The sequence below is a fragment of the Opisthocomus hoazin genome, chromosome 1 (genome assembly GCF_030867145.1).
Source record: "Opisthocomus hoazin isolate bOpiHoa1 chromosome 1, bOpiHoa1.hap1, whole genome shotgun sequence".
Classification (NCBI taxonomy): domain Eukaryota; kingdom Metazoa; phylum Chordata; class Aves; order Opisthocomiformes; family Opisthocomidae; genus Opisthocomus; species Opisthocomus hoazin.
Window position 1 is genome coordinate 123,275,769 of NC_134414.1, and position 16,898 is coordinate 123,292,666.

The 16,898-nt window shown below is 52.7% G+C and overlaps 1 protein-coding gene across 2 annotated transcripts in view; it reads right to left on the reverse strand.

Moving 5' to 3' along the window:
• The window catches only part of CD2 (CD2 molecule), a 44,630-nt gene that overhangs the window by 10,090 nt on the left and 17,642 nt on the right, over positions 1-16,898 (reverse strand). Inside the window, exon 6 of one of the 2 annotated variants that reach the window (XR_012761921.1) lies at positions 4,670-4,738. The exons of the other annotated variant lie outside the window; for it this stretch is intronic. The gene's annotated coding sequence lies outside the window, so the exon portion shown is untranslated. Of the gene's footprint in view, positions 1-4,669; positions 4,739-16,898 lie in introns of those variants that run through there. 2 annotated transcript variants of the gene reach the window in all.

Genomic DNA, 16,898 nt, shown 5'->3' on the forward strand with positions numbered 1-16,898 from the left:
GTTTGCGTGAAGGCATTTTAACGTATGGCTTAGCTGGGACCCTTTTGCTGAAAATATCCTACTCCTCACTCACCGTTTACATTATGCTATTGGTCATGTAAGTCATCCTGCACTGCTCCTAGGTAGGCACCATGCTTCACAGGCGGGAGAAACGTCCTCTCCTCGTCGCGAGTTATTTGCAATCATGCCGAATTGTTCCACGAGCCTATTATGCAACTGATACAGCTCTTCAAAACAGCTTTGAGAATAGCGCCAGCCTGAGCATTCAATTATATTTATGCACATTACTCTATAAGATAGCTTGCTTTCGTGAACATCTTTGTGGGTAGAAGATTTTTTTTTTTCAACAGTGTTTGGGAATAAAATGGGTCACAATCGCTAAGGAAGACAGGCTGCATGTTTTATTCACAAGCACACTTTGTGAACGTTTATTGCTACATACACCCAGCTCTAGTGAAGATGGACATCCCTAGTTATCCTTCTTATTTGCCCTCCCTTGGTTCTTATTTTTGTCTCCGTGCGTTAACTGCAACCTACTGACATTTTCAGCTATCAACTGAAGAAAAAAAAAAAAGAACTTCTGGGAAACTATGCAAAAGAAAAAGTTTATTCCCTCCTAAACCTTTTCCTTAAATTCAATTATATCTCTCTCATCCACAACAGGCTAATGGCCATTTACAGAGCCCATATCAGATGCAGCCGCACAGTTTCTGCTGAGCAAAAATTTCTCTGGAAGAATGCCACTTCATTTACTGGCGAGCTGGTTTGCTCACCACATCTCAGCTTTGATAGATTTTCACCAGCTACCGCACAGGACTGCCAGGATGAGTCCCTAGCCCAGCAACAGTGCCGGCCCCATCCCTGCCTCTCGGGGGGCTGCCAGGGACCCTCTTTCGCACTGCCAGCCCTGGGAGCTCTGCCAGACGTTCGGCTTCCCTGGCCAGGTAGCAGTAGCTGGGGTTTCGGGGACAATTTCTTTGTGCTGCGTGCTCACACCTCCAGGTTTTCAGGCCATACTGAAATGCAGGGAGACACAGTCTCACCCTGACCAAACACAGACACCACTGGTCACCACGCAGCTCAGCCACATCACTTCTCAGGTGGCTTCGGGCACCAGGAGGACTTGTTGCAACTCCTGCCACAGAAGACTGGAGAGGACCTCTTGTGTTACGGGAGCCCAGGCTTTCCCTCTCGAAAGGTGCTGAGCGTCAAGCTCATCACGTCAGTGTGTTGGGCTCAGCAGGAGAAAACAGACCAAGAAAATATCAACCAACCCACGGTGTGCATGTGTGCATGTGTGTCAGAGTGAGTGTGTGTGTCAGAGCCTGTCAGTCAGGAAACAGAACGGAGCCGATATCCTCCACCCCTAGAAACCAGTGCCAGGAGTGAGGGATGGAGGGTGCGAGGACGTGGTGCCCTGGATGAGAAGGAGGAAGAGGAGGGTTTCTGCCTTTCCTAGTGCTCTTCTCTGAAGGCTATTCCTTTCATCTGCCTCAGAAAAGTGAGTATGGAAAAGGAAAATTATTTTTTTAAAATAGCTCTAAGTTTAATACTGTTTTCCTTGAAGGCAAAATAAAAAGCTCCACTTAAAAAAAAAGAAGGAGGTGGAGGGGGGGGGAAATAAATAAATAGTCCCTTGACTTTTACTTTATGTTACCATCTGGGGAAATACTCTTATCTGTGGGGACTTTTTTCAACGCTACTGCTCCTGGAGTCAGCATTTGATGTAGAGTACACGTCTGCAAGGACAGCTGCACAGGAGGGTCCCAGTTTTCCATGCAAGAAGTGAGAAACAGACCTAGACCGCTACGGGGACGACAGGGCCAGAGAAACCATCCCACACACACCCCCCGAGTGGGACTGGTCTCACCTCGGGCACTGTCACCACAAGGGCTGCAGGGTGGCCATCACGCAGATGAACACAGGTGGGTCACTCCGCTGCTGCGTCCCCATCCGGGACAGCAGGACCCCCAGAGATCCCCGCGTGGCCAGGGGCCACCGAGCACGCTGAGCACCCCTGGCACCATGGCCTGCCATTCAAACAGGCCACCCAGCATCTCCTTTCCGTCCGGTGCGAGGGAAGGAGACAGACTGGCAGTGCTCTGGCAATTAAAAACACAACACCATCCTGCCACCCCTTCTGGATGAAGGTCTGTGAGCATTTCGCAAATGTTCATTTGTTAAGCAAGCCCCACAACTATTCTTTGAGGTACTTTACTTAATTATTATTTTCATTTTACAGGCAGGGAAACAAGGACGGAGCGAGTGAGGGTGTTAGCGTGAGATCCCATATGTTCTCCATTACAGACCGTTGCGCTTCCTGGCTGCAGCACGACCTGACTGAAGTGCTAAATAACATCCAACATTTGTTCCCTTCCTATGTCCAGACCAACCAGTAGCAGGAAATTCAGCTGCAAACCCATCCAAACCTGGGAGGTCTGGGTAAGGCTTTGGGCCTCCGAGAGAACATGCTCAGAGACCCAGAGAGCAGAAATGCCGGATGCATTAACCTTCTGCGCGAAAAGATGCACCTCCTACCAAGGGTGCGACAGGGCATGACTGCTTCTAGCTAGCAGGAACATTTGCATTTTAAAGAGGCAGGTTTCTAAGCACCTTCTTTTCTCTCCCTGGCTGCAAAAGAATGGGAGGAGAGGTGTGTAGGACACCTCTGGGAGAAGGGCCCGATAGCAGCAAAGCAAATCCACCACCCACATGAAGCTGCAGGACATCAAAGGTGGCCTCCTCCCACCTGCTCGGCTTCTGGGTCCATGCATGCCTGCCCCCCACACCATGTTCCTACCATCCTTTCATCGGTGGCTCAAGGCATCGTGTGATGCAGCCCTTGAGCTTCCTTCACTATGCTGACACATAGTCACTGCAGAGGGGGAAAGAGGCGACTATTTACCCAGCCAAAACAAGGAGAGCACAACCGCAATGACGGGCACAGAGCACACTGTCCCAGCCAGACACAGCAGGGAATGAAGAAGGCAGCAGCATTACCCACGATGAAGTGAGGGATCGTGCTTGGACCAGCGCCAGCACCCTGCTGGAGGGTGACATGGGCATCCAAGAGTCTGGATATGATCCACAGCCAAGTCAAACCTCTGACCCCTCTTACCTTACTGCAAAAGTCTCACTGAATCACAATAAGCCAAGATTTACTTCCAAAGTCTCTCTACTCAGCAAGACAATGGTGCCTCACAGTCTACCTGCTTCATTCAAGAGCTCATTTGGGCTTGGATTAGGTGGCCTCCAGGGGGGTCCCTTCCAGCCTAAATTAAGCTTTGGTCCTACACTTCTCGAGTTTTGAGAGAAGAGGTCTGAGCCAAAGCACCACTCAAGCGACAACACTGCTCCTTCCAGCATAATCGCTTTTATCCTCTGTGCCTCTTTGAGGGAATTGTTCGTGGTTTCAGCTTGGAAAAACAACATCCCTGTGGAGACACAGCTGCAGCTGTGTTAACATGGCTGGTCACCCAGAAACTTCTGAAGGAAAACGGGACCATTTCAACTCACTTCACAAAGCGGATGCTGCCTCACCCTCGAGTCTCGAAGCCATGGCAGTGGTACGAGGGAGGGCTTTCAGTCTCTGAGTCCAGATTACCCCCAACACACACATGCAGAGCCCAACTGGATTTCATTAGGAGGCTGAAAAGCTGTGGCCTCCCCATTAGCACCAACAAATCACCCTGTTTAACCCATGCATTTCACATTATCCGTAGCCACATCCAGCCTAGACCCCAGAACACAGACTATGTTTGAAATAATGTTTTCAACCTCAGTCACCACCTCAGGATTAAAGGGGTATTTTCTCTCCTTGAGTAATCTGGATGCTCATCTATCACACATAGTCAGTCCAGAAGCAAATGGAGGAGCTGTGCATCAGACAGCACATGCAACTGCCCACTTACTGGGTTTGCGCCTTTCAGTGTGAAGATAAGACTGCAGGCGACAGTAAGCTTGTGCAAAGACCCAGCTAATGGTTGCAAATAGAAATACACCGGAGTATCAGCCTCCTGGGGCTGTGGGATTTGCAACGTGCTGTTCACAAAGAGCTGACTTCTATGGCTCTTTCAGCTTGCCTTGGAGGTCACTCCTCAAAATGTGGCCAAGTGCCATTCACCCACATCCAGCCCAAGCCACTCATCTTCTCAGCCACAAGACAAATAACGTGCTCCAGCTCTGGCTCGCCTTCCCGCTCCGTTTTATCTGGGCTAACCTCTCGCCTTCCCACGCAGAACAGCTGGCTCCATCCGGGCTCACATGTTTCCTAAGGACCTTCTGGGGGCTGCACCAATTTTCCACTAACACTGCGTTTTGTTTATGCCCAGAGGTCTCCAGGTCAGCAAGCTGCTGGGGGTGGGGAGCTGGAGCCATTGCTCTACACAAGATGCATTTGGCTCCTGTCTTTGGTTTGCCTGGGAACCCTGTGCAAGAGGCAAATGGAGCGGCGGAGCAAAAAACCTGGAGATACTCCCCACCATGGCAACACCAGCTGCCATCCCCTGACAAGGCAGATGAGAGAGCTCACGGAAAAATAGCTTACACAAAACCTGGCTCTGTTCGATGTACATACAACTGCTGTGACTCACCACAAGGTTGCGATGAAGGGGTGAGAAGAGGGAAGCGAGTGGAAGTAGCACCAGTGTCACTGCTCTGAGGAGGTAGGCTGTCTTGAGAAGACCATGCAGGACAGGCACTACATCTGCTTGACAGTGCTTCCTGCCTCATGTCCATTCTGAACAGGAAAAAAAAATTTAGAAAGGGAAAAAAAGTGAAGATCACATGACCAATTTAGGACTCTAACCCCAGTGAGAGACCCAGCAGACCAAGATCAGTAGGGGAGGAAAATGGGTTCAGCATCAACAGGGCTGCTGGCACAGCACTGACGGGACAAGTCAGTGGATGCCAGCTTCTCAGTGAGACGTCTCTGAACATATTTCATCCAAAGGTCTGCCACCAGTGTCGCTCTCAAGGCCTCAAGGCTGTTTAGAGCAAGGTGCTACCTCCCACAGGGGCACCACAGAGCCTGGTCCTGACTTCCCCAGTGGAGTCAGAGAGGCATCCTCAAACGCAGGGATCCCTCCCACATCACGCTGCACCACGCCACATTCCTTTCAGCCCAACTGGCATCCATTCATCCTGCTTCAACAGATCCAGCCATGACACATGGACGCATTTGAGGTCAGCGTAGCCAGAGAAGAGGGACAGATGCCTGGCGAAGCTCCTTTTGCTGCACATCACCTTAGCAGCGGGACAGGACACTGGTAGCACTCAGGTGTGCAAAGCCAGAAACTGTTTTTGCACCAGATGAATCCCACAGAGCCAACATGTACCTCAGTATCACCCCTGCACCTCCTTACAGCCCCAGTCTCTCAGCCTGAGAGAACTCCTTCTGAGCAGCAGGAAGCTGTTATTTAAATGCAGAACACAGGTGGGAAAGCACCTGAAATCTCGATGGGGCTAAAGCCCATTCCCCAGGGCACGGGCCCTGCCCGGCTGCAGAGGCTGGCAGCCCAGGAGCAGGGGCATCAGCATCCCACCGCTCGCCAAAGCCCCAGCAAGGCTGCGCCTTGAGAGCCCTGGGCAGGCCAGGCAGCAGCGAGGTGCAGGAAACTTCCCCAGGAATGGCCAGAGAGCAGTGCTGAGCGCTCAGCGTTGGGGAGAGGGTAGACCCTCACCACCTCTCCTTCCCTGGTGCTGCAGAGCAGCGCAGCCGGGCCGCCTGCCATTACTCCACCAACAGGGAACCCCTACCACGAGTTTTGCTCTCCTAAAAGCTGCAAGCCTTTGCTCACTCCAGCAAGACATCCTGAAACCCCTCCTGGCTGCCCAAGCGCCCGCATCCCTCACCCCCACTGCTCGTTGCACCCCAGCTTTCCGCTGCTTCCTCAGCTCCGGCTTGTGAGCAACCCGCCCGTCAAATGAGTGCTTCTTCCCTCTGAGGGTGACGGAGCACTGGAACAGGCTGCCCAGGGAGGTTGTGGAGTCTCCTTCTCTGGAGATACTCAAGACCCGCCTGGACAAGGTCCTGTGCAGCCTGCTATAGGTGACCCTGCTTTGGCAGGGGGGTTGGACTAGATGACCCACAGAGGTCCCTTCCAACCCCTAATATTCTATGATTCTGTGATTCTGTGGCAGCACGTCGCCCGGGGCCAGGTTGCGCAGGCGAGCCTGGGCAGGCTGGATGCGGCCACCCAGCCTGTCCTGGCAAGAGCAAGGTGTTTGTGAGAGCGGTTGTCAGGGTTTTTGCTCTTGCAGCAGCAGTGGAAGAGATACCGCAGCTCCCCGAGGAGAAGCCCAGTCTCTCGTCCTTGCAGCACAGAGCGTCCCACCTGGTGAAAGCGTTTCATCAAAACGCTGTGGTTTGTACCCTTAAAATGGGGTGAGGGGGATTCACTGAGACAACACACGTGGAGCCCATTTTAACAAGCCGCACATCGCCCCAGGAAAAGGCCTCGGACAAACAAGATTTCAAGCGGCTCATCTGCAGCACCTCGCAGCTCAGCTGACAGCCCGAACAAGCAGGAGAGACAGGCATTAGGGAAAACAGAGTCAGAAACAAGGGGGGAAAGAAAGACCAGAGGAGCAGAGACAGCCTAACAATAAAGGCTTGTCTATTCTGGAGAAGGGAAAGAGAGTGTGTGTGTGTGTTTGTGCAAAGAAAATATTTATGCTTGAAGTTCCATCGACTATGTGGAGAAGGTATATACACAGTCTGCAGTACGAATTTATTACAGAGCAGTCGATGTCTCTGTGCTTAAAAAGTGGAGACGTACACGTAAGTGTGAGTTATGTGTGGGTTACGTGGGCACAGCTATAGAGCATGAAATGTTTATTGTGTGCACGCGTTGACTGAGGGCAAGGCGCTCACCTGAGGAAGGGAGCAGCAGGGAAGCCATGCAATTAGGGCATAAGCGTGTGCAGCAGAGCCACACAGCAGAGCATGTAAAAAGCATTTGCTGGCAGAGATTCCATGCATGAATCTGCAAGCATCTGTGAGAAGTGAGGAGGAAACAGTGCAAGTTTGGGGGTTGGGGGTGAAAAGAGTGCATCTCTGCGCACGTGAGAGAGGGAAGGACCATGGGACGCTAAAGCTCCCAGAAGGGAAGCGTGGCAGGGGTGCTGTGCTGTGACCGCATGCATCAAAATTCACTTTGAACAAGTCCCAGGAGCTTTATAACCTGGCTGATATTGGTGTTGCACCTGGCCACCCCTCAGCACAGCTGAGCTCTCTATGTTTCTCAGGCCTGGCACCTTTGATTTGCAGTCTGATATGCAAGAGCTCCGGCTCAGCGCTTTCAGCCTTTGGAAAACCAGGCTTTTCAAGAAGCAGCCTTCAACCAGTATCAGCACAAAGAGGGCCAGCATGTGGTGACGTCTCAAGAAGACAGCCAAGGCCGGCACTGCGTTCAGCTCAACATTCTTGCTCCCCGAGGTGGGGTGGTTTTCCCCTTCCTCCAAGCCCCGCTGCGGTTTGAACACAAGGTGCTGTTTTACTGGAACCTGCGTGTTTCAGGGAGCTTTTAAGGGGAGGGAAAAAACCAAATCAGATCTGTCTGTGCCTGGGCATGTGTGTGGAGGGAGGGAGAGAATTTGGGGCAGCCGTGGCGGGTTGCAGCTGCTGCCCCAACACCGAGCAGGGCCCCGTGCTCCCCTTTCGTGCCACAGAGCAGCAGATTCCCAGGAAGATGAAAATGGCTTTTTTCAGGGTTTATGTGAAGGAAGGGCGGGAGATAGGAGAGGGAAGAGCCCACCAGCAGCAACAGCCGTGCACAGACCCGTTTTCAGGTGCCCTCTCCTGGCCTTGCTGGGGTGTCTCGTCCCATCAGGGACCGCTGCACCCCGAGCCAGCCGGGCTCCCCCGGGGCGGCCAGGCAGGGGGGCACCGGGGCAACCCCAGCCCCGGGCACCTCGAACCTCCCTGGGGGCGGGGAGGGGGGTCTGAAATGGGGTCCTGGGCAGGGTGAGGGGAGGTTGGGCTGGTGCTGCCCTCAGGGCCCCGACATGATGTTCCCGGCTTGGTCCCAGCTGCCCTCGTTGGCACAACGCCGTCACGTTTTGGCAGCTTCTTACCAAAACTAGTCTTCGATGAGCAAATGTGTTTGGGGCGCTTTTTTTTGTTTCTCCTGACACCCCATATCATCCCCGTGTGCAGAAAGGGAATCCCGCCAGGACCTTCCTCTACTCAGCATCAGCTTGCACCGCTGAGCTTCTGCAGCCACCATAGCTGACACCAAGAGCTGGAATAGTTAACTAGGGGGCAAGGAGTGTGTAACACAACAGAAGAGAATAAGAGAAATTGAGCTAGGAGTCCTTTAGAAACCAAACACTATGTGTACTTTAGCAGCTGTAACTTGCAGGTTAATGTGCTTCCTGAAAAAGAGTAGAAGGGTAGGAAGAAAGGGTAGAGAAGGACACCATGAATGGGGACCGACAGAGACACAGACCTTCATAACTGTATTTCATTTGGGACACAGGCCAAGATGACTCTCCATCACACACAAACAGAAGTGCTTCAGAGATAGAAAGATGAAGTCTTTCAATCTAAACCACAAGGAGCCACAGGGAGAGGACAAGGGGCAATGGGTACAAATTGCACTGGGAGAGGTTTCATCTTGATGTAAGGAGGAAATCTTTTACAACTAGAATAATCAGCCCCTGGCACAACATCCCCAGGGACATGACGGAGTCCCCATCACTGGAAATTTTCAAGAAGCAACAGGACAGGGTGCCAGATAATGTCATGTAGGCTCCCTTTCCCACAAAAGGTTGGACCAGATGATCTCTGAGGTCACTTCCAACCTGGCCTGTTCTGTGGTTCTATTTACAATGCGGTTAAAACATCCCTGCGTCTTTTAAAACAGAAAACAAGCCAGTGCTTCTCACATGGGAGACTGCTTTCGGTTCCCTGTTGCCCCCTGCCTGGGCGGTGGTTTGCATCCCAGTTCCTCCACCAGAATTAGCAGCATCGGATTTTCCAGCACTCCCTCTGCTGTGTGAGGAACAAGGAGGCACTTACAGGACGAAGCCATTAGAGGCCGAGAAAGATGTAAGATGAGCTGCAAGGCCCTGCTCCCACCTCTGCCCTTCCGTTGCCACACAGCCTTGAACACATCCCAAACGCTGAGTCTCTGACATTGGTTTTTGTCTTCCGGAAGACAAGTCAGCTCCACGCACCCTCTGGGAAAAATCAGGGCAGCAGACGGGGAGGTTTGCCACGTGTTGTGTAAGTGGCAGAGCAAGTCTGAGCAGCTGCAAGAGGAACCAAAACTTGAACCTGATTGTAGCAGAGATCACAGACAAAATTAGTGACTGGTGTCGTGTTTTGAATACAGATCACAGAAATCAAGTGTTTAAATGAAGTCTCCATCCTTGACCATTTCCTTGGGTGCAAAACAAGATCTAAATTAGATGGGCGATTAACCATTATTCTGTTTGTACATTGGGCTGATCTTTTTTACAGGCACAAAATACCACTCTGCTAGGGGTAGGTATGTGAGGGCCCATCCGAGTTCATGCGTTTGGATGAGCTCCCTTTAAGCCTGGCCTGTGATATGCAAGCCTGATAAAAACTGTGTACGCAGCCTCTAACAGTAACAGCTTTTCCACTCTTCTTGGGGAAAGACTTACAGCCCCAAAACGCTCCCAGGCTTATCAATCAGGATGTAAATTAGAACAAGGAAGGAGTAAAAGGCGTGGGGAAAAGGGCACAGAGCTGTGTCCGGGCCGTACTCTTGTTGTCCCACTAGATGACAGCACCAACATGTTCTTGTGCACCCTACGCTGACACCAGCACCTGCTGCAGGCAGGGCTCCTGCTGCCTCCAGTTCTTGTCCCTGGAGGCAGCGGATGGCCCAGCTGAACGGAGCACTTGGGCCAAATCCTGCAGGACAGGTCTTCACGCAGGAGCTGCTGGGTAGTTCTGTGCTGTAAACTGCCTCCCCTGACTAGAGGTGTGCACCAGAAGCTGGCTAACGGGGGCTGCGCTTAAATAAAGCATCCCTAGACAGTTGTCATCGTTGTACAGCCAGCCCACAAATTCCCCTTCTCCTCCAGTGAGATCAGGCAGGCTTCAGTTCCCTGAGCAGCAATGGGCTAGCTGCCCCTTAAGCACAGTTTCAGCTTTGTGTCCCCTCCACCAGGCAAGCTGTTCACCATCCAAGGCAGAGACTTCAGCCCAGGACCACTGGACCAGGCCAGCTCTGGGTATAAAATAGGCATAGCACAAAATTCCCATGCTTCGCGCACAGAAGTCCCCCCAGGGAACAACTTCAGTGGCATGTTTTGGTAGAGCATCCATCCTGGTCCACGCGGGGTTGTACCTGACTAATGGCTGACCCTGAAGTGGTGGCAGCTAGGAATCCAGCTTGCCAAAGCTGCCAGGAGACCCAGGGCAGGGATCCATGGACTGCGTTCCTGGTCGAGAGCCACACCATTTGCAGACAAGTTTCTGTTTCCAAGATGCGATGGCGCCATGAGACCACCCGCTTGCTCTTCACACACCTGCATGATGCTTCCAGCTGGCAGAAGGTGCAGAGCAGCCAGGTCCCATGTGAGAGGCGAGCCAAGTGTGCCAGGCCCAGGAAGCCATGCCTGTCCCCGGGCTCAGCCCGCAGAGGGTCGGTGCCTGCAGTGCAGTCTGTAGTGCTGGGCTAAGCCTCACCTGTCCCACAGACAAGTATCATCTGGCTCATTTCTTTCAGCTCACCTTCCTACAGCAGTTTTTTTCAAAAGGATGCAGCGTCTTCTTTTTATACCTTGGAGAAGCAGATCTTTTTTTTCCCTTCTGATCAGCCTAGGCCTGTAAACCATGCTTCTGTACTATTTCTTATTTGGGCTTCAGAAGCACGTGTCCTTCAAAACTTCACGAGAGGGAGAGAACTGACAGTTTTCACTGCTTAACATGTGTGTACACACGTTGAGTCAGTTGAGACAGCTGCTTTGGTGGCCACTTGTAGTGGTGCAGTTTTTCATCTCTACTAGACATCATGCCTATGTTTGCCTCAGGTGCTCTCTCACAGATGTTCTTCTCTAGCACAGATGCTTTGAGAGAAAGGAGATTCACAGTTACTTCTTCTACAGTTGCCATCTTGAAATACCTCTCCTCGCTTGTCGATATCCCCTCTAACCCTGGCACCATCTGTGCATCTCTTCAGAGCTGCAGTGTGGTGGCTTTCCTAAAGCCAACCCAATTTTCCTAATGTGATGTTTCCCAACATCAACAGAGAAGTCTACAGCAGGTAAGATCTGATATTCAGAGACGTACATATCCAGCCTCTTCTCCCTAGAACATACCCCGGGCAAGACATCCACGTGGTACAGGCATGCCAAGAAAGAGTGGCGGAATGGATGAGAACAAGCCTGATAAGAGAGCATATTTGGCACCAATAGCCAGGGACATATTTGCTGTTCTCAGCAGTGTGAGACTAGGCAGCCCGTGTGTGGCCCGAATTTCTAGGCAAGGTGAGATGTCTGACAAAGAGCGTGAGGACACCATTTATTTCCACTCTTTTTTCCTTATTTAACAGACTTTCCTTTGGAAGTCCTTGGATTCCTGACAAATCCTCCAACACTCAGTATTTAATTTTGACTACAGGACCTAAAGGCTCCTACAAGTCACTGGATGTGCAGACATGTCTCCTTCCTGTCAGTGCCTTTTTAAAAAAACATGTTACTCAGTTCCTCTTTTGCAGTGGCTAGCTTTTGGCTAAGCTTGTCTTTTTTTGGATGTCTGAAAGAAAAATAGAGTCTATAGAAATTGCAAGCTCAGGAAAAGGGTGTCGGAGGTTTTGCTGCTTGAGTTCTGGGTTTGAGATGCAGGCACTTCCCCTGCAACAGGAATCACATCTTCATTCTGCCATTCACTCAGCTGGCCCTGGCTACTCAAATCACACTGAAGCCAACTAAAATTGAAGTTCTGGCTACTACTGACCGGTGTGCCTGCAGGACGCCGGCCTTGCAATAGCTCTTGTGTGGTAAGGCCTTTTGGCTGTACAGCCACTCGTACAGCCCAGAGTCACACAGCCATTCTCGGAGACACAGCTCCCTCAGGTGGTGCGTCTAACAGCTGTAAAACCTCCAGGAAAGTAGAAATGGAATAACACAGGGATGCCAACGTGAACTGATACCCACAAGTACTCGCTTCTCAGACAAAAGGAGAAATCAGGACCCCATTCCCAGCAGGAATATGAACAGGATCGTCACAGCTGCATCCCAAGCCTACAGACCGCCCTTGCTCTCCCAGGTTTGCCGTCTGCCTAGTGCTCAGGGCAGGGAGAGCCACCAAGGGACAGGACACGCTGTCAGCGCAAGATGAGAGGTTGGGAGTAAGAGCAGAGCAGGGCAAGCCCCCAGCCCCCTTGGCCTCTGGCACAGAGCTCCTTTCCAGGGCACAGGGAGCTTGGTGAGCTTCTGCCCAGCAGCACCCTCCAGTGTACCTGCCAGTAAACACAGGCGGCTATGGGGCACCCAGCCAAATGGTGAAGTGACTGGAGCAGGCTTTGGAAAGATCCCATCGCGGAAGCAAGTGAGGTGCATGCATATTTTGTGGAAGAAAAGATGGAGACCATGGCACCCTTACGTAGGAACTTGTTGGCAAACAAGCACCGCTTTATTTTGTTCCCATTCTTCACGGGAAACCTCACCTTGCCTTCCGCAGAGGGACAGGGGTTTGTCTGACTCCAGCTGCTACCAGCAGCGGTCCCAGGCTGTCCCAGCAGGCATTACCTTTCAGTGTCAGGCTCTTCAAGGGCCAATTGTCCTAATACACCGGCCTTACCACCTGTCCCCATTTCAGCCACGGAGCAGTAAGCATAGAAACGTGGTTTTTGGGATGCCTGCGGACGTTTTTTCAGAGCTGTTCCCCTCCAGTTGTCAGCAGTGCCTGTGCCACGCACACCTCTACTTGCAACCCCTGCCTTTCACCTGCCCCACGCCACCCAGAAGGGCTGGAAATAAAAGCGGGTCTTGGTGTGGGAGGGCAGGCAGCAACCTGAAATTCTTGCCTGCTGTTGGTATGTAGGCAGAGAGAGCACATGGGAAATGCAACCGACGAGCACTATTATGCGGGTAGAGTCTCTGTTGTGGGGTTATCTCTTCCTGTTATCTCAAAAACTACATTTCAGAGGCACCGAAGGCAGAAACTGTCGAACAATATCACCCAAAACAAAGGCATGCGAGGCAGCAGCTCGGTATTGAGGTTGGTGCTGCCGACAGCCAGGTGGGCAGAATCGAACGCCGCCTCAGCCATCTGTCTGCCCTCGCCTTGTGCCCTCTCCTTCCCTCCGCGTGTGCCTCCGTCGAACCAACAGCTTATGGTGCCGAGGGACAGAGAGCAGGGCCTGCCGGCACCACGGGCTCTGGGCGGACAGGGCTCACTGCATGCCCAGCAAGACTCCGAAAAGGGGGAGTCAGTGTCAGCTGCGCACCTCGCATGGCAGGAGACAGCAAAGACCCCTCTTCGATCCTTTCGGAGCCAGGGATCACTCCCGATGGCAATGGCGAAGGCTGATCGCAGCAAAGCGACCCGGAGCGGGGCTTCCCAGGGCAGGCATGACGAAGAGGAACCGTGCTCCGAAGCCACGGGCGCACCTTGGAAGTCCCCTGTCCTCCCTCTCGTCAGGCAAGCTGCCTCAGGCTGCTGCGTGCATAGGTAGAGTACGGAGGTGTCATTCAAAGAGGAAAAATAAACTGCCCAGAGTGGGTGTTTTGTAGGAAAGGAAAGCTAGAATAGAAAGTAACGCCGCAGCAGTGCTGCTTGGGGAAGCGTCACAGGAGGTGAGAAGAAGGCAGCTGGTCCTGGGATTAAAAAGGGAGGGGGAAGCAGGAGGCCCAGCAAGGCATGCCCGCTGCCCAATGGGTAAATCGCAGTTCAGATGAGAGCTCTGCATGGAAAGAGAAGCCCCATCCCAGGACTGTGAATGCGAGAAAGTTACGTGACTCAAATCTTGCTTCCCGGTCATCCAGCTCATATTTTCAAGCAGCCATTTCTGTGCCTGCCCATCCATCTCCACCTGCCCTGTTGTCCAGCACGCTACACACACAGAGCCTGGCTTGTTCCCTGGGCCAGTTCAGCTGGTCCTTGCCCTCCCCCTCTGCCACATATCCTAGCTAGGAAGCTCTGGGCAGTAGCTGGGAGATGCCTGTACTGATCCTGACGTGAGGTAGCTCCTGGCACGCTTGCTCCACACAGCTCCCCTTTGCACCTTCCCACTCCCAGCAGAAGGTCAAGGGGAGCAGCAGCCATGCCATGCTGCTCTGCTGTGGGCTTTGGGAAGGCTCCTGTTCTTGGGGAGAGAGAACCCCCCCCCTTGCCAAGAAGGAAGAATTCTGGTGAGGGGGCTGTATGTTCGCATCCTCAACCGGCTGGAGGTTGGTTGCCTTTGCCCTGCCAGGAGAATGCACAAAGGGTGAAAAATTTTGCTCAGTTTCTTACTTTCACTGCCATCCTCCCCTCCAAAGGGGAGCTGGGAGGCAGTCAGGGTGTTGAGTCCCTTCTGGTCTTTCAGGACAGACATGGCAGGGGTGGCTTCCTTCCTTCTAGTGACTCCACCGTCTGCCTGCAGACCTGCTCTCCCCCTCTCCAGCAGCAGAGCAGAGAGAAATTTCAGTTTGGGGTGAGCATCAGAGGCCCCTCGAGCAGCGGCTCTGGCAGCCTCTGCAAGGGTAAAGGCTGAAGCTGCACCTCTGAGAGAGGGAAGAGCTCCCATGGCCTCTGCTGATCCATGGCTCAAGGCAGCAGCCCGACTGCTAGGGTGGGAAAAGATGCTTTCATCAACTCCCACCTGCAGGGAGGGAAGGAGCTCGTTGCTGGGAGAGAGGGTGAGGAGAAGGCTGGATTTGGCATCCCTCTTCTGAGATGAGGGTGGGAGAGGAGGCCAGAAGGCCACTTTATTGGCACAGGGCCTCCTTTTGTGCTCTCCTTATCTTTCTTCCCACAGCACGAGATAGGATAACCCAGCAGGGTGATTTCACAAGCTTGGTAGCTACCAGAAACTGATCTTATCCAAAAGGCTGAGGTGAGAGCTCTTACATTATCACTCGCAGTGCATGAACAAGCCCCTGGGTCCCTCTGGGCCCAGGGGGACCATCAGCCAGTTTGGGGATCAGAAGGTGACAGCCATGTCAGCCCACTCACTGCATGGCTGGCACCTGCAAGGAGCATTGGTGGAGCACCTTGCCAATCTAGCTGAGCTCTGTTCCGTCCCGTTGCCCATAGCACACCCCATGGAGGACTAAAGTTTGAAAGACAAACCCAGCTTTTCTTAAGCCTTTTGCAAGGATTCAGCATGGCTGAGGAGATGATGCCCTGTCTGTCAGAATGGAGAAGGGAGTTGATGTGCAACACAATCCCAGCTGGGGCTTATCTCCACATCAGAGCCTGAAGATTTGTTGCAGAATAAGGACAAAATCTGTATCTCTTCCCCATAGCTTCATTTTGGCAAAGATCCCAAGAAAGACATTTGAACGAGCCATAGTCTCCTACCTGACCTTTTACAGTCCGAAAGTTTTATTTTAGAAATGAAATTATCTAGCTGGCTCCAGCACTGCCTGTGCCAGAAGCAAGAGAGACTCCGTCTGGACTGGGTAATGCCTGGCTGAGACACAAGCAGGTCTCGTCTACTTTACTAGAAAGGCCAAGTCTGGGCACCAAGGGCTACTGACGTCACAGAATCACAGAATCACAGAATAGTAGGGGTTGGAAGGGACCTCTGTGGGTCATCTAGTCCAACCCCCCCGCCGAAGCAGGGTCACCTACAGCAGGCTGCACAGGACCTTGTCCAGGCGGGTCTTGAATATCTCCAGAGAAGGAGACTCCACAACCTCCCTGGGCAGCCTGTTCCAGTGCTCCGTCACCCTCAGAGAGAAGAAGTTCCTCCTCATGTTCAGACGGAACTTCCTGTGCCTCAGTTTGTGCCCATTACCCCTTGTCCTGTCACTGGGCACCACTGAAAAGAGCTTGGCCCCATCCTCCTGACACCCACCCTTCAGATATTTGTAGGCATTTATAAGGTCCCCTCTCAGCCTTCTCTTCTTCAGGCTGAACAAGCCCAGTTCCCTCAACCTCTCCTCGTAGTGGAGATGCTCCAGTCCCCTCACCATCCTTGTAGCCCTCCGCTGGACTCTCTCCAGTAGCTCTTCATCCTTCTTGAACTGGGGAGCCCAGAACTGGACACAGTACTCCAGATGAGGCCTCACCAGGGTAGTGTAGAGGGGAAGGAGAACCTCCCTTGTCCTGCTGGCCACACTCTTCTTGATGCACCCCAGGATCCCATTGGCCTTCTTGGCAGCCAGGGCACACTGCTGGCTCATAGTTAACCTGTCGTCCACCAGGACACCCAGGTCCCTCTCCGCAGAGCTGCTCTCCAGCGGGTCCACCCCAAGCCTGTACTGGTGCATGAGGTTGTTCCTCCCCAGGTGCAGGACCCTGCACTTGCCCTTGTTGAACCTCATCAGGTTCCTCTCTGCCCAGCTCTCCAGCCTATCCAGGTCACGCTGAATGGCAGCACAGCCTTCCGGTGTATCTACCACACCTCCCAGTTTGGTGTCGTCAGCAAACTTGCTGAGGGTACATTCTAACTCTTCATCCAGGTCGTTGATGAAGAAGTTAAACAAGACTGGGCCCAGTACTGACCCCTGAGGGACACCACTTGTCACCAGCCTCCAACTAGACTCAGCGCCCCTGATGACAACCCTCTGAGTTCTGCCATTCAGCCAGTTCTCTATCCACTTCACCGACCACTCATCCAGCCCACACTTCCTCAGCTTCCCCAGGAGGATATCATGGGAGACTGTGTCGAAAGCCTTGCTGAAGTCAAGGTAGATAACATCCACAGCTCTCCCTTCGTCTACCCAGCCAGTCATGTCATCATAGAAAGCTATCAGATTGGTCAGGC